We start from the raw sequence: 22910 nt of genomic DNA, 5'->3' as shown, positions 1-22910 counted from the left end.
TTATATTTACATTGTGTTTTGGTTGACACATGCATTTTAATAACTCATTTGCTTGCTTAGTATGAATTGGCCATCACATATGCAGTACTACAGACAGGACTATCCTTATCTCTTCAAAGATTATTTTTCAATTTAACCAGTTCACCCATTCAAGAAGCTTGTCACCAAATATCAAGTAACAAGTGATGGATTCTTAGTTTTAAGAAAAATTCACTCTATGGAATAACATTTGTGGAAGTCAACCTGTACAGAGACGTGACTGTACAAAAAAGGAGCTTGAGCAGCTGGCTTGATGTGTATCAAGCAACATGATTATGCAGAGGAATCAGTCAGTATTTATGCTTACTGCATCATTTTACCTAAAATGATGGCAAATTTCAGTTATTTTGTGTGGCAGCCAAAATTAAAAGGGGAGGGGGAATGAAAATTGTGAGAATTATAGCTAGGGAAACATTGGGCTGATAGCACAGTGCAGCTGCAGAGAGGGAAATTTCTAAAACCCACGCTCATCGGTGCTTGCCTGAAAAGCTGAGAACTAAATATATCAATTAGTGTATCACTAAATATAGGGTGAATTCAGTACACAACCAAACGGGAGCATCATCTTCTTTGATAGTGAAGAAGAAGCCCCCATAACTTTCAAGAAAAGCCCTAATGAATGTTTCTAATTGTTTTAAAGAGAGACAAGAGTTCTGCACTGTTAAAGAGTTCTATATTGTTCCATTCAAACTGTTTAAATTCTTCTGTGGCCTTCAGAAAATGTTCACTGGGTCTATGCAGGTTTACTTGGTCTATGCATACTGTCTAGGTTTAAGGCCAAATGTATCTCCTTACAGAGAGTTCCCATTCTTGCCCCAGGTAAACTCCTGAAGAACATGAAACTCTTGCATTGATTTTTACAGGCTTAATTACATCTAAGCTGGCTAGTAAAATAAGGACAAAAAACCACATATATTTAACCAAAGATAGTTATGTAGTTTATAACTGTTTAGACTATAGGCCATTAGCAACCATAGATATAATGGAAAAGGCAGATGCAGCGGCATGCATAGTATCATTTTGTTAGGGAACTGCTATGGCATCAAAGACACCACTGAATCAAGCACAGGATACATGGGGCGGCTCTCACCCATTCATCAGTCTTATTAATTTCAGACTTTTGCCGGCACAGCACTTATCTGATTGGGCTCATTTAACCGGCTATTCATTCATTTAATATTTGGCAGCATCCTTAATGTTCAGCTGGCTTAAAATCATAGAAATTTAGTTTGGGTTTCCTTTCCCTACTATCCAGCAATGCATATTTTGTGTTTTGCTGATAATCACTACCCTGGGTCTAAAAAGCAAGGAGGAGAGAGAGGATTTCAGGCATTTACAAAGTTAATTAAGGGCTGCCAGCATTCTAATGTGAATGACAACACACAACCACACAAACATACAAACATGCAAGAGAGTGAGCATGATGTTATATTTCCTATGTTATACAGTGACCATCTGTAAAAGGTGGGAAACCAAGGTCCAAGTTGGTATTCATCTATGAATCTCACTGGGGCTGCACCCATGTTGCAGAAATAATCCAGCTTGACACCATTTTAACTGCCATGGCTCAATACTATGGAATTCTGGGAACTGTAGTTTGTTGTGGCACCAGTGCTTTCAGACAGAGAAGGCTAAATATCTCACAAAACTATAATTCCCAGAATGCCAGAGTCTTGAGACATGGCAGTGGTGTGAAATTGGATTATTTCTGCAGTGTGGATGCAGCTCCGGTGACATAACTCACAGGATTATTTTGATAAAATGAGCAATTGGGATGTTATATACCATGGGGAACTCTTTGGATGTTTTCCTCATGAATTAAATAAAGAGAGATATTACCATGTTTACCATATACTTTATCACTACTATTCCTATGAAACAGAGAATCCCTATGAAAGATATTTCACTGACAGTAAACTGCTATATGCCCAAGGCTAGCTGCAAAACCAAGGGTTCAGGCCAGATCACCCAAATTGGAGCTGAGCCCTTGAGATCATCAGAGTCAGGCTGGATCAAAACACAGACCCATCAGGTCTTGTATTCTGTTCACAACAGTGTCCAGCTAGTTGCCTGTGGGAAGCTCACATTCTGGAGAACCTATCTGGTTGTATTCCCAGCTGATGCACACAGGCATACTGTACAAAGTATATATCAACCATCACTAGTAGCTACTGATAATACCATCCTTCACAAATTTGTTCAGTTACTTCTGGAAGCCATCAAAGTCATGCAAATGACAAAACAAATATTTCCAAACTTTAAATTGTAATCCAAGTTGACCTGCTGGAGCATCATTCTTTTTTACCCTCAAACTTCCCTTTTTTGGAGATGTTTTGTAAATAGTTTGGAAAGAACATTGCTCTGCGTTTACTTTTTCTCTGTATGTGTAGGGCAGATCCTGAAGCTTTTTTTAAACCCACAAATCTATTAGTTGTGATGTGTTTGGAAAGCTATTGGGGTTCTAGAGGTTTGTGATAGATCTCAAATTTCAGAAATTTGGATACATACAGCAAAATGTTAATTACAACAAATGCAAATGAGGAAATAAATACAATGAGAGATTTGTTGAACTATTTGCATCGTTTCCAGTCACTGCATCAAGAAGCACATACCCCAAAGAAAGTTAAGTGTGTTTAATTATACTTAGGCCAGTCTAAATGTGTTTACACTAGGGAACCATCCATAAAAGGTGCATTTATTTGATAGTCGTTGAAATAAATTTAATAAATATCTTGGTCTAGAAGGGATAATACAGTGGATTCACCATGGAGCAATAAGCATAAATGAGTGTTTTTTGCATTTACTTAAGACATCTGGATAGTTGCAAAGGCAGTTGTGGGACACTAGAACTGACAAGTGATAATTGGCAAAGCGGATATTAATCATTAGAATGCTTTTTGTAAAAGCTCAGAAATTGAAGTTCTGGTCTCTGCAGTGTTTTACATTAGCTGGAGTGATTTTTTTACATGCTCATAAATTACCAGCTTGTACCAATATAGCCATATCTAATTACAGAAAAAATGATTTGTATTTATTTTTAATTATAGTTTTTGCTCAGCTGAGTACTTCATTAATGGCATTGCATGTTCAGTTGATTTTTGTACATGATTGGCAAAACAAATGATTTTTCCAAACCTGAATGAGCCTGTCATCTTTGCATGATTATATCAATGTGCTTAAGCTCTTTGACATTTCTGATTCTCCGGACACAACTGATATGCTTTTTTCCTGGTTATGATTGGAACATCAAGCCATTTTCTTCCTGGGATCTGGCATATATTTTTCATTGTGTAAATAGAAACACACAATAAAAGATATCAGCAGGATGATTTGAGGTTGTTAGAGACCCATTTACAATATGCTTGTAGGAACACTTGGTGCTGTTCTACTATTACCTGGTACTCAAGTCTGAACCACCATAGAAACGGGGGCTTACATGTCTTACTTGAAATTTTTTTCTTGATAGCATCACAAAACAAAACCTACTTTTCTCTTAGTTTTCTTCCTGATAAAGCAACAATACTATTAATAATGCTCACAAAATATATAAAATATAATATAATGGCATATAGTAATGAAGGTGTATGAAGCTGAAATGGAGCTTTAAAAAAAAACCCTGAAAGATAAATTAATTTTTGAACAAGGTAGACTATTGTTTCCCACACTGATGTGTGGACTAAAGGCTAAATTTTAATCTAATGCTAATATCTGTACCTTCATTTTCATTTGCCATTTATATACACATTAATGTATTTTGCTCTATTGCAATGCCACTGTCCAGAATAATTTCAGTTCTGTTCCAACTGCAAAGTATACCTTTTCTGACGTATATTTTGTAGTCTCCCCTGAACTACTATATATACTCGACTATATGCCAACCTCATGTATAGGTCAAGGGCAGGTTTTGGGACCAAAATTATGGATTTTTATATGGTCCATGGATAGACTGAGGGTAAGACGTAGGGGCATTCATTAAAGGATCTAAATGATGAAGCAAAGCAAAATGATGCCAAAGAACCTACAAATTTCTGGCAGGCATAACTGTTTGTACTCAGCCTAAAGGCTGGATAGATGAGAGAGTAGAGCGGGGGGGGGGGGGGTGTCAGTGCTACCAGGACACAATTCCCTTTTCTATGAGTTGAAGTACAGTATTTACATTGACCTGTGGATAAGTTGTCCCAGGTTTTGGGGGTCAAATTTTTGACTAAAATTTCTAGATTTATAGATGAGTATATACAGTATGTCATCTTTTATATGTACTTTATAATGCATTGAATTTTAAGTGCATACTTTGAAAATTAAAATGTTGCACAACTTTGCAGAAAAATGAAATGACTACCCCTTGTTAATTAACCAAAGTGCTGTAGATTTAGCTGTTAAATATTTATTGTTAGTGCTCAAATGTAGGCATATGAATTTTGTATACACATTGCAAATCCATATGAAGAGGGTTACCTGTATTGGTTAATATACCAAAATACTTCTAGGTGTAACATGGCAGGGTCCAAAGGTTTACTTTAGGTAAGGCCAGGGGCTTGTATGTGCCATATAGCATTTTTTAAAAACTGTTTCTCTCTGACCAGTAGATCACCACACAACGTGACAAATCACTTTGGAACATTTCCTCTGCTTCCCATGACAAAGCCAAATCTCAACTCCCCCCCCCCCCCCCAGTGATATACAGAACCAGTGTAGTGCAGTTTTTTGAATGTTGGATTATGATTCTGGAGATCAGGGTTCGATTCCCCTCTCAGCCATGTGATATGTTTGCCATAGGTATGAAATGTTGTGAAGCCATGCAACATCAACAACACAGAAGTAGTTTGTGGTTCATTGAAAAATGATTACAAGATAAAAAATGCTGTTGAAGTGGTTATGCTGATTAAAGCGGTCTTATATTTACTCAAGGATGTCCAGAAAGAGGTTTTTGTTTTATTTTTGTTTTTAATTTATTTTCTGGTGATTATGTTTTAGAACCCAGTATTCAAACTGTCCTGAGACACAGAAGTATGCACAGCCAATCATTCTGGTGAAAGTATTGTTGTCCATGGTTAAATGTATTCATATGCTATGCTCATAATGCAACTACCATGTCAAATGTACTTCTTACCTAATATAGCTTTATTGTATAGCTAGTTTGGGGGAGGGGGCAGTTCACATGCATATATATTTATATAACTGGCTTAAATGTCCTTAGCTCTCCTTTTCTACAGTTACTGTGATCAAGTATCCAACTGTATATTACAGCCAGCCAGCTCCAATGTGGGATTGCCATTTGCAGATTTGAGCATCCACGGATGGCAAGCCCCATTGACCCTAATGACAGCAAGTGTATGCTGCTGTGGCAGCATGGTTGCACATGCACCACCATTAAAAGCCACAGTACTTGAGGTTCAGTGGTTTGTCACATCCATGGATGGGATCCAAGATGGAACCCTCACAGAGACTATGGGCTGACTGTATTTCATGCACACACACGTGTTTGTGAACAGCCATGTGTGCACACTTTTCTGTAGCTAAATTAAGTATGCATAGTCATGTTTGACTAAGGGTCTCCATCTTTACAGGCACCAATAGTTATCAGCTGAAGCTTATACTGAGTATTACAAAATTAGGATGCCTTGTATCTCAATTCATAGCAGTTCACTTGTGACCTACAATTGTGGTGAGTCTGCACAGTGACAAAGCAGCTTTCAACTTTAAACACACTGAGCACACAGACAAAATAAATAAATTAAATGCAAGTAAAATCTACCGAATTTCATAGGACTATTGTATACAAACAAATTGAGAATACTGGCATGTTGAGAATGTAGATTCCCCCATGGGGCCATGTTGTGTTTAGCAGATGTGAAATCCTTGTGGGAATGCTGAATGCACCCAATTTGCTATGTAGGTTATTTGGCAACATATTAAGACCTAATGTGTGGCCACATTAAGGCCTAAATCCAATTTCTAGTCCCAACTAGAGTACACCTACTGAAGTAATTAAATTTAAATAAATGTTGATTTACTATTCAGCAATTGAATCAATGGGTTTACTTTGGTTGGGCTAAGAGCAATTGCACTTAGCCTAGTTTGTGGTCTGAAATGCAAGATGGGAATATGGTGATCTGCTCTGCTCCACATTTATTCATTCACTCTACATGCCTGATGTGTACATTTCGGCACAGGATCCTCAACTCCCTCTGATTGCCCTGGACCACTTTTTAATGGAAGTGCAGTGGGAGCCCTTGGTTTCTGCTGGTGTTTGGTTCCAGGAACCCTCATGGATACCAAAATCCATGAATGTTTAAGTCCCATTAAATACAATGGATAGTAAAATGGTGACCTCTTATATAAAATGGCAAAATCAAAGTTGTCTTTTTGAAATACATACATTTTTTTGAATATTTTCAAGTTGTGGATACTTGAATCCATGGATAAAGAATCCATGGATAAGACCGGCTGACTATATATCTCTTTTTGACTCAAGATGGGGTAGCATTTTTGGCACTTTTTCTGTGGCCCCCATAATTTCCCAGGAGCAACAAACTGTAGCCAGGATCATAAATGTTGCAGGTTTGGCCTCCCAGTAAAATAAAGAGGTGTTACATTGAGAAGGCTTTTCAATATGGAAGGAACAGTATTTGTAAAACAAATCTTTGGGAAGTTTCATTATCGCTATCAAATTATGCCTCACTGGCTTTTAAATAACACGTCTGTGTCTGTGACATTTAATCAGAGCAGGAATAGCATTTATAGAAACTCATAATCAGGATTATTATTTTGGTACCTCACCACTTAAAATGATTTTTGTCCCTTGAAAGCCCATAAATACATAGTCCATGTTTTTCTTGAATGTAGTTTTCATTTCTAGTACACCTTTATCTTATAAGTAGTCCTTTATCTTGGAAATATTTATTTGTGGGTGTTAATCTTAAAGTGCTGTTTAAAATGTTATACGCAATACAAAGTCATTATTTGGGGGGGAATTCTTTTTGGAAGTAAAAGCAAATAAAAGATTGAGACCGTGAATTTTTGAAACAGAAGCCAATTTCATCTGAACAATAAGCTTTATTTTGTTTAAAAAATTAGTGGTAATTTTAACTATGTATTTATTTTTACTTATTTGTTGTAACTAATTTACTACTGCAGATGGTAAATTAAGAATTTATTCACTATAAATTAGAATAACAAATTTCTGCTTCATCCTAAAATTTATTATGCTATCAAATAAAAGGCAATATAATGAGAGATACCCATGTACTCAAAATGTCCTGTAATTTCACCACTTCAGCAATATCCTTCTTTTTCTCTCTCTCTCCTCTCTCTGTGTGTACTGACCAATTGAAGCTTAATACAGTGAATTAAAGAATTCTGAGCCCAAGATTTCACTTGGACTTCCAGAAGTGAATGGAGTTCACAGATCTACTACACCAAAATATATCCCCCAAACTTTCCTCATTTCAGCCTATAATTTGGGTGGTAGGACAGTTATACCAGTCCAACCATACATGGAGAGAGAAATTCCAGAGGGCCAAGTAGGGTTCAGGAAAGGAAGAGGCACTAAGGACCACAGTGCAAATACAGTGGCTAGTGGAGTGCACTAAGGAATTCCAAAAGAAAATCAGCATGTGTTTTATAGACTACAGCAAAGCCTTTCACTGCATAGATCATGAAAGACTATATGGAACACCCTTAAAAACATGGCCGTGCCACTTAATCTGAAAACAGATTCATGGGGAATCTGTACTTAGGACAAAAGTCTACTGTTACAACAGAACACGGAGAAACAGAATGATTCCCAGTTGGCAGAGGGGTCAGACAAAGCTGCATCCTTTCATTCTGTCTGTTCAACTTACATGTGGAAATCAGGTTTGGGCACAGAAGGAGGAGTGAAAATAGGAGATAGGAATATCAACAATCTAACATATGCAGACAACACCATATTATTAGCAGAAAACATTGCAGACCTAGAACAACTACTAAGAATGATCAAGGAAGAAAGTGCAAAGGCAGAGTTACTGTTGAACATAAAGAAAACAGAAATAATGACCACGGAGAAGCTACACAAATGCAACCTAGACAATGAAGAAATAGAAATAGTAAAAGAGTTCTCATACGGGATCAAATATTGATAAGAATGGGGACTGCAGTCAAGAAATCAGAAGACAAGGAATGGGGAAGGCAGCTACAAAAGAATTAGAAAAGATCCTAAAGAACAAAGATATACAACTGAGCATGAGCTGCAGCAACCACATGCCACACCACAGCCTTATCTGGCAGTTGGCCGCTCCTTTTTAGAGTGTCAAAAAGCCACTTTTACCACAGCGGCAGCAGCTTTTGGGGATCTCCTTGATGCAGCGTGTCTAAATACTGCAGCAAAGAAATGGTGTGACGCCACCTGCTGTTTGGTCAGGTGTGTGACGTGAGCCAGCGTCGGAACAGAGTCGGGGCATGCGGCATGCGATCGCCATGCTCCTACTCCACTCCAATGTATTTTTTGCTGCTCTGCAGAGGCCCTTAGTCCCTCTTGCTAAGGTGGCATTTGGCTGCCTCATGAGGGTCATAGTGGTGGGCCTCTGGAGGAGTCTTGCTGTATTGATGATGTACCTGATAGTATTGATCCGTGATGTCATGCTTATGAATCTGTATCAGACCTTCACTGTATGATTCTGGGAATATCTTTGCTTTTTTGAAAACCATCTTTATTTTATCCATATAATTTCAAATTGCTGGGACAGTAATTGTGGGTCTAACTTTAGTGCTGCTCTTTCCATAGAATATGAACACAGCTCAAAGCACCAGACACAACATTCTTGCTCAACAAAATAAAGAGCCCTGAGTACAGCTTTATGCAGTCTAGTTGGTGGATGTAAAGAAATGTCCCCTGAGGACAAACGTTGTTCTGTCTTGACTCCTAGATGTGACTCAAGATCCCTTGACCTTCCAAATCTGAATATCATCTCCCAGTTTCTGTATTACACACAGCTGAAAAATTGCCAAAAGTTTAGGTGATTTCGCACAATATTCAATTTTAGACTTGTCTTCTTGTTTTTAAAATAAATTTTTAAAATAGGTATGTTTGCTTATTTAATTTTCAATCTTTTCAATATTAGTGTTAGAATGTTTTATTTAGGTAGCAGTAAAATGTATTTTAAACCATAAGACACACACACACACACACACACACACACACACACACACACACATACACACACACATATATATACACACAAAGCCCAACCATAATGATAAGTAAGGAGCAAAAAGACATTTTAAAATGCAATTTGCAGGAACTGCAATTTGCAGAAACTGCTTACCTTTGGTTATATTTTATTAGGAGTCACATCCTTGATAATTGTTTTTCTTCCTCATACTCAGAGTGGTAGTTTGAATACATAGCACATTAGAAATGCCATTAAGCAAATGACTTTTTGTGGACTTGTTGAATAAGAGAATGAGATGAATGCTTTGCTATTCTCTTCTGAACACAGTACAATTTTTCTCCAATTATTCTAGAACTGATTGCTCTCTGTTTGTAGCCCAAGGGAATACAAACATGCTATTTGTATATGTTGCTTTTCAGTTCTTCAGTTTGATTAAATTAAATGCAAGAATAATAATTTAATCAGCTACTTCTAAAGGTGAGTCACTATGACTCTGTATTGATTAGTTCTAAAACTGCGGTCATTCTTTTGGTTTGGTGTTTCAAGAATTACTGTCTGATGATGGTGCTTGCATTTTGTTCTTCCTCATAAATGGGAAATGGAAGACCATTGTGCAAGATGAACTTCCAAATAAATGAGAGTTAAGGAAAAGGCCACCCACCCATAAATGAATGTTTGTTATGAGGACATGATGATGAACGTTACACTATATATTTTGCTTTTTCTGATCTTGATTAACCAAATACTTCTTGAGAACAAGTTTTGGGAGGGGGATACAGGGCATAAATCAATGTGATGATAACAACAAGATAGAGTTGTGCCAAAGTAGAGTTCATCAGTTGAATAGACAAAAAATGTCAGAAAAAGAGGTTTACTTCTTACCCCAAAAGTCTGTGGGTTTTTTTTATAAGTACAAAATATGTTTTTTAAGGCTCTGAAATACACCAAGAAACTAGGCAGAGACAGCTGTTGCTATCACCATAAATAAATGTCTGCACAAGTTACTGTTACTGTCTCCAATGTGGATGTTTGTCTATCTAAACATCTACTGATGGTTGTTTGTGAGAGGAGGCCTTGCCTTGTTGCTATGTTGGCAGAAGCACAGAGTAACTGCCAGATTTCTCTGATTTTTATCCCCTGTCCTTTTCCAAGAGTAACCAGAAGGCAACAGAAGTTTGTCCATCTGTTCACACCTCACAATAGGAGAAAAGGGAATTGAATCTTTGCAGCTCCAGTTTCAAATCTTCATGCAGAACAAAAGCATGAAGGATGAGGAAGAACAGAACATAGTGAGACTGGGAGATGGTGAGACATCAGCTGGAGAACAGAGCTCAGAAGACAAAATAATAGATGAATGAAGATGGGGGACTCTTTTCATCCCTTGAGACTTGAGTTTTCATGGTCAAGACAAAGCTGAGGGAAGGAAGGAGCACAATAATAATTATTTATTTACTATAAAATAAATTCAGCACCCCCAGAAAGTGGATATAATGTATGTTGCTATGGGAAGAGGTCCCAACTACACATTTTGCCTTGGCAGCAGTGCTAGTTCTCAGTAGGTTTTTGGCCAGACCAAAATCCCAGACTTTTCATATGTACAAAATAAAGAAGAAAGCACATGAATATCTGCTTCTAATGTTTTCTACTAAGAGAGAAGAGGAAACATGCTTCTTTAAGAGGGAAAACTATGTTTCTGCATCAAAGCTTGCCTCAAGCTTATCTTAAAAGCACACTGTTTAACTTGGAAATTCTTCTTTCTAATCTCAGAAATAGACAAATTATGTAAAATTACTGAATGTTGAGAAAAATGGACTTCAGTTTATTCCAAGGGGATCTTTGTCACATGATAGTGAAAACTGGACCTGTGACTAAACCCAGTTGAAAATTAAGTCTGCGAATGCCTCAGACTCTTTGCTTGCTAAATTCCTTCTTCTTAGTCTGGGAAATATTGGGACATACTGTGGTTGAATTAACCTAGCTGTAGGAAATATTGCATGTCCCAGAGGGATGGAGGATAACTTCCACACTCAGTTTCCTGAATTAGAAACAGGCCAAAGATTCATTTCTTGAATACTTCCTTTTAGACACTGTCAGGCACCAGATCCCAATTTTCCCATATTATGCATAACGGGGAGCTCTGTCTTTAGATGCAAACTGCTTTCTTCTACTTGCACAATAAATATTTACAGTAACTCTCAATGTATTTAGCATTAGAAGTCTTGATATCCAGGTGAACAAAAATACTTCCAGGCATATTTGTAAGCCTGTATTTTATTATTCCCTACAAGGTTTGTGCCTGGCTGCCACCTTTGATGCTTTAAGTTCTGAAAGCCTGCATATGTCTGCTACAGAATGACCTATGCCAAAGATTAGTCTTCAGAAGAAAATCTATAGACACTAAAAGAATAGTTCCCAGGGAAGACTTACAACAGCGTATCCTAGAGCTGTAAGTGGAGCTTTGGTGGGAGAGCTAAATTAACTTATCTTAGGCTGCTGTGAGATTTGCACATGATTGTGTTAGTTTACAGAACAGCCATATTTCCATTTTATTTGCCTTGATAGGTTGATAGGTAAGGTAAAATGTACATCATGGGAGCATCAGGAGCTACGTAAGAGCCGTAAGATCAATATCTGGCTATCTAAACAGCTGAACACTCATGAAAATATTAGATAACAAAGCCAAAGTTTGTCTATTTACTTGTTCCTCTCAGCCCTAAAGAATACCAGGTGTTTCTATGTAGACATTAAACAATATAGAACTAGAGCTTTGAAGTACATAATTCAACAAGAAATAACATCACTTTTTGGGAAATATTTTTGTTGTGTCCCTTCAAGTTGTTTCCAACTCTAAGGTGACTCTATCGCAGAGTTTTCTAGCTCTGAGACTGCGTTACTCACCCAAGGTTACCCAGTGGGTTTCCATGACTGAGTGGGGAACTGAACCTTGATCTCCAGAGTGGTAGTCCCATGCTCAAACCACTATTCCACACTGGCTTTTCTTTTTGGCAATGTAGGTAATATTTATGACAAGCTAGAAGAAGAATATTGTGGTTCAAGTGACAGTTTGTGCTGTACTTTGTGATGCTGCCTTGTGCCCTATTTTGAGTGTTGAAGTGACAATAAAATTGAAGGGAGGAGAATACAGTATGTAGCATTACAGCCAGCAGCTTTCAGACCATTTTAGCTACTTAAAAGAGACAGCTGTGCTTTAAAAAACTGAATACTTTTCAAAAACAAGAAAGTGTTGTAATTCAAAGATGTAGCCATGTTAGTCTGTAGAATACTGATTCTACAGTAGAGAGATCTTGTAGCACCTTTGAGACTAAGGCCTGTTACAGACTGCCAAAATAAAGCTGCTTCGGGTCTCTCTGGAGGGATGCTGTTTAAATGATGCATGGGTCCTAAGAATCCGGAAGCTGCACCAAAGCTGCACTCCAGTGCTTAGGAATGGAGTGTGGCTTTGGTGCGACCTCCGGACTCTTTTATGCATCATTTAAATAGCATACCTCCAGAGAGACCCAAAGCAGCTTTATTTTGGCAGTCTGTAACAGGCCTAAATGAAATAAAGGAGTTGGCAGCATGAGCTTTCATAGACTTCTCTCTATGAAATATGCATCTGAGGAAGTAGACTGAAGTCTACAAAAGCTCCTGCTGTCAACTTCTTTATTTCAATTAGTCTCAAAGGTGCTACAAGATCTCGCTACATAAAGAAAGTGTGTTCCTTTTAAAAGTTGCAACTACTATAGTTGCTAACTGTTTTTGGAATCATTGGAACTATACTATGATTAATGACTACTAAAAAGTAACTTTCCACACTCTTCATGGAATGTAATACACACCTAGATGTGAATATTGCATTTCATCAGTAATTTAAAGGAAAGTGTAATAACAACCATCATGTTAGAAAAACATACTCTTTTCTGAGTTTTTCTGCTACTTTAACACAAACCTGGAGATACGAATGATCTCTCTACTGTCAGATCAGGATCATTAACATTATGGCAAATATCACTCAACATATTGTATCCTCAGTTAAAATTCAGAAATGCTATTAAGAGTATGTAACAGTATATTTCCTCTCAACATTACTTTGAATCCTAGACATGAGCTGGGTAAAATGCAGTAGTTGCTAAGGAAACAGGTTGGTGGAAATGCATAAAACACAGCGCAATGGTCTCAAGTTGCTGCTGATGGAAGAATGCTGTACCTGTGGCTTTAAATTTATTCCTTTAAAAACAAATAGAGTAAACACTGGGATATCCCCAAATTGCTTTACCTGCATGATGTACAAAGATTGTCATTAAAGATTACGCTCTCAAAACTGCTCCACATAGTGGACTAATTTCAGTGTCCAACTAGAGTGGACTCATTGAAGTGGATGGGACATTGATCACGATTTACATGAATCCTATTGATTTTACTGGGTTTCCTTGAGTTAGAACTGACATTGGATTGATTTCTATGTATCTAGGGTCTGATTACTATAGAAGGAAGGTATCCATTTGTGGCAGGTAACTACATTTAATTTTGGGAGATCCTGCTTTTCCCCTGCCCCTCATTACAACTCACTCCATTTATAAAACCCCTCATATTGTGTTCAGAGATCTGAAGTAGTAGCCATAGAGGGCAAAGCACATTTACATATGTTTTAGTCTGGACTTAACCCTATTATAATATATTTGGAACAGACAGCTGATCAAGATTAAAGATATTTCCATGATTGTAATTCATAGCCTGATAATATGTACTTATCCATGTGTGGGCTGTATGTTGTGCTGAAGAAGTGATATTTGAATATTGTTGGTTTGCGTTGTTGTTGTTTTAAACCCAGAGGTGAGCTTAATTTTCTTTTCTTTTCTTTTCTTTTCGCCAAACCCCTGCTATATAGCTGAAACTCTGAAGTTTCAAAAACAGTTTGCAATGAAGAATGGGTCATACTGGAGGGTTTGTAGTAGCAAAAAGAGTAAATTTTCCAAGTTCTGGATATAGATACGCCATCCAGGGGCAACCAAATTTTTCTTTGTGCTTGGAAGGACTTTCTGCATTGCAACCCTTACATCTATATCATTCTGGGAAAGCCAAAGTTAAGATTAGAGTATTGCACACACACACATACACAGACACTGTCCACAGCCAAATACAAGGTTCTTAATATATGGAAATGATCTAGACAAAGGTTGTCACTCTAAATTTCAGAAAACCAGTGGCACAAACGGGTTGTGACTAACCTAAATCCCATGGTTTTTAATGACACTGAACCCTGAGGACTAATGCAGTCTAGATCTAATTGCATGAGTTTTCAGAAACCCAGTAAATATGAACAAATCAACCTTGGAAGGATGCAAGCCTGAGTCGAGCTTAAGTCCTTTTGCTGGTCTTGAACTCAAAACCTTATGGGTTTGAGTGAGTGGCTGCAGTACAGGGATTTAACCACTGCGCCACAGGATCTGCACACACAAGAAATAATTTTTTGGACTGTTTTTGAACATTTTCAAATATTCATTCCATCCCCGAGTTTACTGGAATAGAGAAGCCTGAGCACTGTTACAGATGATAATGTCCTTTTCCCCATGAATCATAAATCCAGGGGACTGAACCCTTTGAGCCCTAGAATCATTATACTGTTGGTGATGATGCTATTGTAGTTATAAGCACAGTTGTTTAGTTCTAATATGTTGCTGAATGTTATCATATCTGTGCTCAGTGCTGTAGTGAATGTGTGTCTCTTTTTCAAACCCACTCAGACCTTCCCTGAGCATGTGCTATCTGCATTGTCTGCTTCCACCACTTCAGCTGCTTCCCTGCTCATTGCACATCCAGTTCACAGGAGGGAAGGGCAGTATTTTGGGATGCCACAGCTTTCACTTGGGGATGTGTAATGTTGGTGCAAGAAACCCTCCGCCACAACAGACTTTCCTTGCTCTGGTACTACTTCCTATTTTGGGCATAAATATGGAACAGGGCAAGTGGGAGTTCTGCCATCTGGCTAGGGCCTGGAGCATCTTGTGTTCATTTTGTGTCATAAAACTGTTGTATTTGTTAATGAAAGACCCTGGGCTTGTGTTTCTGCAGAATACAAAGGTGGGGGCAGGGAGACGTGTATGTAGATTAAAGTAAGACAAGATCACTCTACTGCAAAAAAATTCTGGGGCATTTCATTGGGTAAAGGTTACTGGATCATGGGAATACAATAGATGTTATTCTCTCCTATTTCTATCAGACGTGTAAGTAACACAGAGAGAGGAACCAACATTTACTCCAAAGAAATGGAAGGGTATTTTGGCTGAATGAATGCCAGTCTTGGCTGAAGTTTCCAGAAAAAGTAGGGGAGGGGGTGGCTTATGCTGGGAATTATGCTGTCACTTTTAATTATTATAATTACTATATAGCAAAGAAGGGTTTTATTTTTGAATTGTTTGTACTTGATTTTAAGTTCTACTGTGTGCATGTGGTCCCTTGTTGAAAGAAAATCCTCTATCATAATTAATAATAAAGCAGTGCATTTTTATGGAAAATACTTCAGTTTTCATGCAAATGAAATCCAGAAGAACAAAAACACAACTATCACCAGGTGAACTGCAGGTTAGGGAGATTGTATTAGAAAGAGACTTCTTTTGTGCTAATCTTATTGATAAATGGAAGTAATATAACATACAGACATATAGACACTCAATGCAAAACTGAGTTTATCTACTGCTGTGATTGGAAATTTGTTAGGGAGGAAACTGAGATGGGCTACTCCTTACAGACAAATATTAAGATGGGCTGCTCCTTATACACTCCCTTGGTGTGTACATAGGAAAGAGCCTTCTTGGTGACTGCTCCCAGGTTATAGAACTCCTTCCAACTGGAGGCTCAGTTGGCCCTCTATCTGCTCTTGCTCTCTTTCAGCTGGCCAGCAAATAACCTTTTCATTTCAATATCCCTTTGGCTCTTAACTTACTGTGGCAGAAGGGTCTTTCAATGGGGTGTGTTATGCTTTAATTCTTTTGGCTATCTTTTAATGTGTTTTTAAACTGTTTTAATTTAATGTTTTTTTAACAGAGTTATTTAATAGTTTTTAAACTTTTGTATCAATTAGGTTTAGCTGTTCTATGTTTTAAGCTACCTTGGATCCCATACTGAGGAACAGATGGAGTACTCAACCAACCAAGAAGCCTGTCCATAATTGCTCCAGCCTGACTGAGGCCCCTAGCCAGTATATCTTGTGCATGCCATGCCACTGCTTTTTTAAAATAAATAAATATCACATTAAATAAATGTGATGCTGCTTGCTTGCACCTCCCACCAGGTCCTGAGCCAGTGTGACCAGATGTTATAACTGCAAAGGAGGCTAAGGCACTGTAAATGGTAGGACATTCATGAAAAAGATACGATATTGCCAAATAAAAGCCAAATACACTAATATAAATGTAAATTCGTGCTGCTTAGTCATGCTCAAAATGGAGGACATTTTGAAATTCCCACTAGACAGAAGGTTTAAATGTAGGATATGTCCTGGAAAAGGAGGACATCTGGTCACCCTGTCCTGGGCATATGGCAGTGACTGATGATACTGAGGAAGAGGAACTATCACAGACAGAAGTTTATATGGTGTTGGGGACCTAGATGACAAGTGAGCCAGGGGCTGCTTCTGTTCCTCATAAATCTAGTCCTGGCTGTGAAGTCGGTTCATAGCTTGGGCCTGATAGAAGACAGCATTTGGCTATCTATCCTTGTGAGCCATGTACTTCAGATGTTACAGGGAGATGTAGATTGGATGAAATGCAGTGACCACACACAGATCTCTCTTACTCATAACTAACCTCCCACTAATCTACCAGTAGGATGTTGAGTCTATTGCTTCATTTTAAAGAAACTTGGAACATATTTTACCAATGAAACACTGTCTATGCTCCACAATTTACACTGGCATCAAATGTAGCTTATTCTGTACCGCTTTGATTTTAAATTCTTGATAAAGTCCTCTCTTTAACAAAGTACACACGCACACCTCCCTCCAAGAATGACTGGAACAACTATTAAACACAGCTCCTTTAAATGCCATCTCTTTCTAGCTGGACTCTTCATGTCCTCTAAAATATTCTGGTATTCATACACACAACTGGATGAATCTTCTAGTTGGCAACAGCCTCAACTGAGAAACCTCTTTGGCACAAATGTTTAGTTTTAGTTGGCAAGATTCGCTAGCTGAGCCACCCATTCTAATGCTCATTGCAGCCTTGGGACACATTAACATGCAAAGCAGCATCAAATAATTGACTGCTTTGGGGGTGGGGAGTCACAAACGGAGCAAACAGAGAAGCAAAGGTCAGCATAGAGATGGGCCACGAATGTGAATGCCTTTGCAGGATAGAATCTTCTGGTCCTAATGTCACCATGTAAGTCAATCGTCTTGTTATTTGGCATGGATGGTAGTGCTTATCTCAGTGCTCACACTATTCTTTGGGCAGGGGAGCAAGCATTAGATTTCCATGGTAGTTTCCATAATCATATCACAGACATGATAGATTAAGACTCCTGTGGCTGTTCTTCCTACCTAAGGCTTCTTTTTACCTGTCATTTTGGAGCAATGACAGTTTAGGGATGCTGCAAAAAAGTGAATAAAGTTACAAAAGGTTCTTCGGCATTTACTATTTCTATTCCATCTCAATAAATAAATAAATAAATAAATAAAGACTTAAAAGGCAGAGCAGAGAGAGAATAATGGTGCCACCAGAAAGCTTTTCCAAAGTAAGGACATCATATGGGATGGTGAGCAAGGCCCAATCAAGGAAGATAACAGAAGTGACAATGTAATTCTGTTGATAAACAATGTTGCGTAAATTTTTTGTTGTATGTATATATGTTTAATATGTATATTACATGTTTAAATTAAAAAAACAAACAAAGTAAGGGACATCACACTAACTGATTAGGCTAGCAAAGAAGCCTTTTGAATCACTGTTGCCTTGGTCAGGCCACTTGATGAGACTTGCTTCCTGCAAGACCTCCCAGCTTGGGCTTGTAGAAGGTTATTCTGCAGCTGCTGCTCCTTTTCCATTTCACATTGCCTTCTCATTTCCTTGCTGCATTTTTGCCTTGCCTTTTTGTCAGGATTTTGGCCCGCTGGGTGGGGAGGAACTACATCTGACAGTGTTTTATATTTTGCTGGAAAGACCCCTTGAACCCAGAATGACTTTCTTCTTAGCAGATATGCTGAGTGCATGTACTTTATGAGAAATTAAAATCCATCAGCAACATCTTATTCTCAGAAGGGCATAGGGACATGCAGGGAAGGGGTTTTTGTGCTTGCCTTCATTTCCTTGCTCTGGTGAATCCCATAATGGCTGGCTGGCTGGCTGCAACTATTTGTTTATTTATTTATTTATTTACTTACTTGCTTACTTAATATCCCACCTTTCTCTCAGCATGATAACTAAGGAGCCTTAATAGTGCAGATTTAAAACAAAACACAGTTAAAAGAATGGTACAAAAGGGTTTTAAAATTAAATAGCCAACCATATTACAGTATGTAAAAAGAGTTTGTAATACATACAAAACATAAGATAAAGGTACAGAACACCCCCCTTTAAAAGATCCTTCAGTCACACCCAATTAAACATAATAGGCCTGCTTAAATAAAAAGGTCTGTCTTCACTGGAGGAAAGAGATCAAAGATGGGGCTAACTTAGACCATGTCTGCATGGACCAAATAACCTCCCCCCCTTCTCACAGTGATCAGTCCGGATTCTGCAGGAACCAGTCCCCAGTTGTGGTGCAAATTGTCCAGATGACATACAGCCAGTTCAGCACCGAACCCGCAGTATCTCAGCCTTAAAATTGATTAAATAAAATCACCTTTTACTCCAGATCCTCCCAGAAGACCCTGAGCCCTCTGGAGCAACACTGGGTTACTCTTTCCATCTGCATCCCATTGTGCTGCCCACTGTCAGTTCCACTGGTGTGGGTCATTTGCTCTAAGGTCAGACCAAGGGGCCCAGCCATATGATCAATGCTGGGTGCTTCATTCTGGGAGCAACCCATGGCAGCTGGGGATACAGTAGGATGCGAGTGCCAACAGCTACTTGCCATTGCTCTTGAGTGCTCCAGATGGGGACATTGAGGCAATTTTGTGTCCAGAATACTCTGACCCATGCAGACACCTCTCTAGCCTCCCATGAGAAGGGATTCCGCAGTGTGGAGGTAACCACCAAAAAGTCTCTCTCCCTTTTCCTCACCAATTCTTCCTGTGATGGTGACGGACAGAGAGAAAACCCTTGCACTAAGATATGAAGGTTTGGACAGGCTCATGTAGGGAAATAAGGTCTTTTGGGATATGTTGAGGAACTAGTATAAGTATTCATTATGTGAATAGAGGTATATCTCAGAAAACTGTCTTCTGGGTTGAAATGTATTTAGATAAAATATGAGTCAGTTGTAACACTTTATAAAAATGAAGACCATTAGATGTGAAATCCATGCATTTAAAATTCTTTTGAGCCATGCCTAGTATAAAATTAAAGCAAAAAAAAAAAAATGGTTTGGTTCCTAAGTTACTGCTGAAAGTTCTACTAATGCATATTGTGCATTCTCGGTTTCTTGTGTTTTTATTATGAAGTATGAGTTTAATTCCTCATGATTTTTTCCCATGGCCAGTAGGCTATTAAATATTAAAGAAGCTAACTCAACTTCACTGTGAGAGTAATACGATTTTGTAACATTAGGTTATTCCACTTGCTGACTTCTTGCACAGTTATTTTCTCACAACAGTGGGTAAACACTGAGTACAGCCCCATTTAATCAACATCCAATTAGCTAAAAACTGATTAACTTGAGGGCCAGATGATTACACAAATCCTATAGAGCATTGCATCTTGGAATTTTCTTTCCTGAAGCTTGGAGACAGACATGCTTTAACCTGAGATCCTGCTTGTTCTGCTTTTATGAGAAGTTTGGCTGCAGGACTCATCGGAGGACTAAGCAGTTTTGATCTCAGTTTACTCTTTCTGAAGCATTCACACACACATACTCTCTCTCACACACACAGAGCAAGAGATAGATAGACAGACAGACAGACAGACAGATCTAAATTCAGAGTTGATTTATATCTCATTTTTCAGACCCTTGCTTCTGCAGGAATGCATATTACAACAGAGATGTTGCATGTAACAATACTTTTGGTGCAACAAAAAGGTGGCATGATTCACACAATAATTGAAGAGTTGCTTGCTGCATTGATATTCCATTTCCCCCCCAGTGAACTCAAGGGTGGGTGGTTCTTTTGTCTTCTACTTTCTCTTCTTAACAATTTTGTGAATTAGGTCAGACTAGCAGAAAGTGATTGGCCCAAGGTCATCCAGTGAATTTTATAGTTCATTGGGAACTTGAGGCTGTATTTCCCAGATGCCAGTTAAACAACCTTACCAGTATACTATACGAAGCCTGCCGATTTCAGAATATCTATTTTTGAGGGATGGGAAGGGTTGCACAAAACATAATCCTTTCCAGGTTGTGGATTTTTAAAAAAATGGAAATTGTGTGTATGTGTGTGTGTCTGCCTTCTTCAGATTTGATTGGACAGTTTATATAGAAATCCATTAACACCAAAGAGACCCTTTGGGGAAAAAATCTGTCCAGTTTCAGAATGGTAGCTGCAATGGCTAGGAAGTCATAATGAGTGGAACGCAACATGTATATGTGTTTCTGTTATTTTCTGTTTTACCTTAGTTGTTTATGTTAAAGACTGCTCCCTATTTCTTACAGGCTCACAAAACATACCAGGTTTCTGCTCCAGCTATATAGGGAGACAGATAGATGACAGATAGATAGGAGATTCATGACAATTTAGTGGTGGAGGAGGTCTTTGTTGTTCCTGTACCTCCTGATTTCATATCCTAGCTATGATAGAAACGGGTTGACTTTTGGATGGATAGATATTGGTAAGCTACAGAGAGTTATTTAATATTGGTATATATAGGTAGACAGAGAAATGATAGATGGGTAGAAGATTCAATTTAGTAGGAAGTCTTTGTTGTTTCTCTGCCTCCTGATTTCATATCGCAAATATGATGGAAAGGGACTTCTGGATTGATAGATATTGGTAAGCTACAGAGAGTTATTTAATATTGGTAGACTACAAGTCTGAAGCTTCCATATACTCTCATCCAGCAAGCTGAAATGGAGTCTAAACCAAACTATGTCAGAGGAGGAAACATGATGTAAAGACCAGTGCTTGAAACATTATTTTTGAATCATAATTTGTTACTCACTACTGTTATTTTAAAGAGCTCATTAACATTAGTTAATGTTAATGATGCCACTGCCACTGGCAATTGACAGTGGCGTGAAGCCCCAAAATAATAATTATCAGAGAGCCATGTGAAAATCCTGTTGAATGGTTCTGCGTGCTACTGTGGTTTGAGTTGTAATTGTTCTGTTTTCTTTTAGTACAAATATTTCTTGATAATTCAGTGGTTCTCAACCTGTGGGTCGCCACCCCTGTGGGGATCGAATGACCCTTTCACAGGGGTTGCCAAGACGATTGGAAAACACATATTTATGAAGTAGCAATGAAAATAATTTTATGGTTGGGGGTCACCACAACATGAGGAACTGTATTAAAGGATTGCGACATTAGGAAAGTTGAGAACCACTGTGATAATTTAACTTTTTCAGATAGGATGGCTTTTGTTGTTTTTAAATGGATAGTCAAGAATTTCTAAATGTGGCTAATACAGGTTGGAACCAAATAATCTTAAATATGGTAGAAGAAATAACCAAAAAATGGCAGGAAACAATCACTGTGATGGCCATGATGAAACTGCTTTTCTGTGGGTATGTCTTGTGTGGCTGGGGTTATGTTTCAGTTAAATAACCCAAGCATGACCAAAGAATGAGTGTCCATTCTTTGGAGAGGAAGTATGCAGCTTCCCCTCAACCCACATGGCTGAGTGATTTATCCTGAACATGTGGGGATCACTCATGGAAAAGGACAATGTTATTAAAAGACACCTGAGAAGTAAGAATTTATGTGTTTACAGCTGTGGTTAGTGAAACTGAATTGCTGCCATCAGTTATTTATTTACTTATTTATTTATCTTTATAATATAACCAAGCATCTGAAGAAGTAGACCAAGTCTACAAAATCTTATGCTACAACTTCTTTCACACAGTTAGTCTCAACGGTACTACAAAATCCCTTTGAATATGCTTTATAACATGGTTTGCAGTACTATTTTTGTTTTGGCCCATATTTGCATTTTTATTGCATATTTGTTCCACCCTTTCTCCAAGGCACTCAGGGACCCCATATGGCTCCCATAACCCTATAAAGTAGTGAGGGTTCAAAGAAGATGAATGGCCAATGGATACATGTAACTTCATGATCTAACCTATTAATCCTTTAGCCTAACTACTATACCACTTGGACTGTCATAGTGTGATTGGCCGTTGTACATAAGTCTATAGTAGTACATTTTCTGCTTGTGATCGTAGGCCATTGCAAACTATATGTTCCCTAAGAAACATGAAGAAAGAAGTGTAAGAAAATGATTACATTCCATAGCTGCAAGCATGCTATTCATCCAAAAGAAAAGTTTCAAACAGCCCATGGTCAATGCATATTATAAATACATCAGGATGAAGCAATTTTAAAATATTCAGCCTTATAACACTTGGTGCTATACTAAACTGAAAGGATTTTCACAAAGTCCTCTTGAATATTTCTTTCTGTGAGGG

The 22910-nt window shown here is 38.1% G+C and overlaps 2 protein-coding genes across 5 annotated transcripts in view; one reads left to right on the top strand and one right to left on the bottom strand.

Annotated features, from left to right (window-relative positions):
* IMMP2L (inner mitochondrial membrane peptidase subunit 2) overlaps positions 1 to 22910 on the top strand; it is a 625477-nt gene that overhangs the window by 277953 nt on the left and 324614 nt on the right. The gene's annotated exons all lie outside the window — the stretch shown is intronic.
* LRRN3 (leucine rich repeat neuronal 3) overlaps positions 1 to 22910 on the bottom strand; it is a 53965-nt gene that overhangs the window by 20156 nt on the left and 10899 nt on the right. The window lies entirely within an intron of this gene.

The sequence above is a fragment of the Sceloporus occidentalis genome, unplaced genomic scaffold (genome assembly GCF_023333645.1).
Source record: "Sceloporus occidentalis isolate IW3139 unplaced genomic scaffold, rSceOcc1.0.p SCAF_5, whole genome shotgun sequence".
Taxonomy (NCBI): Eukaryota; Metazoa; Chordata; class Lepidosauria; order Squamata; family Phrynosomatidae; genus Sceloporus; species Sceloporus occidentalis.
Note: the sequence above shows the minus strand (reverse complement) of the source record. Positions and strands in the feature narration are given on the sequence as shown.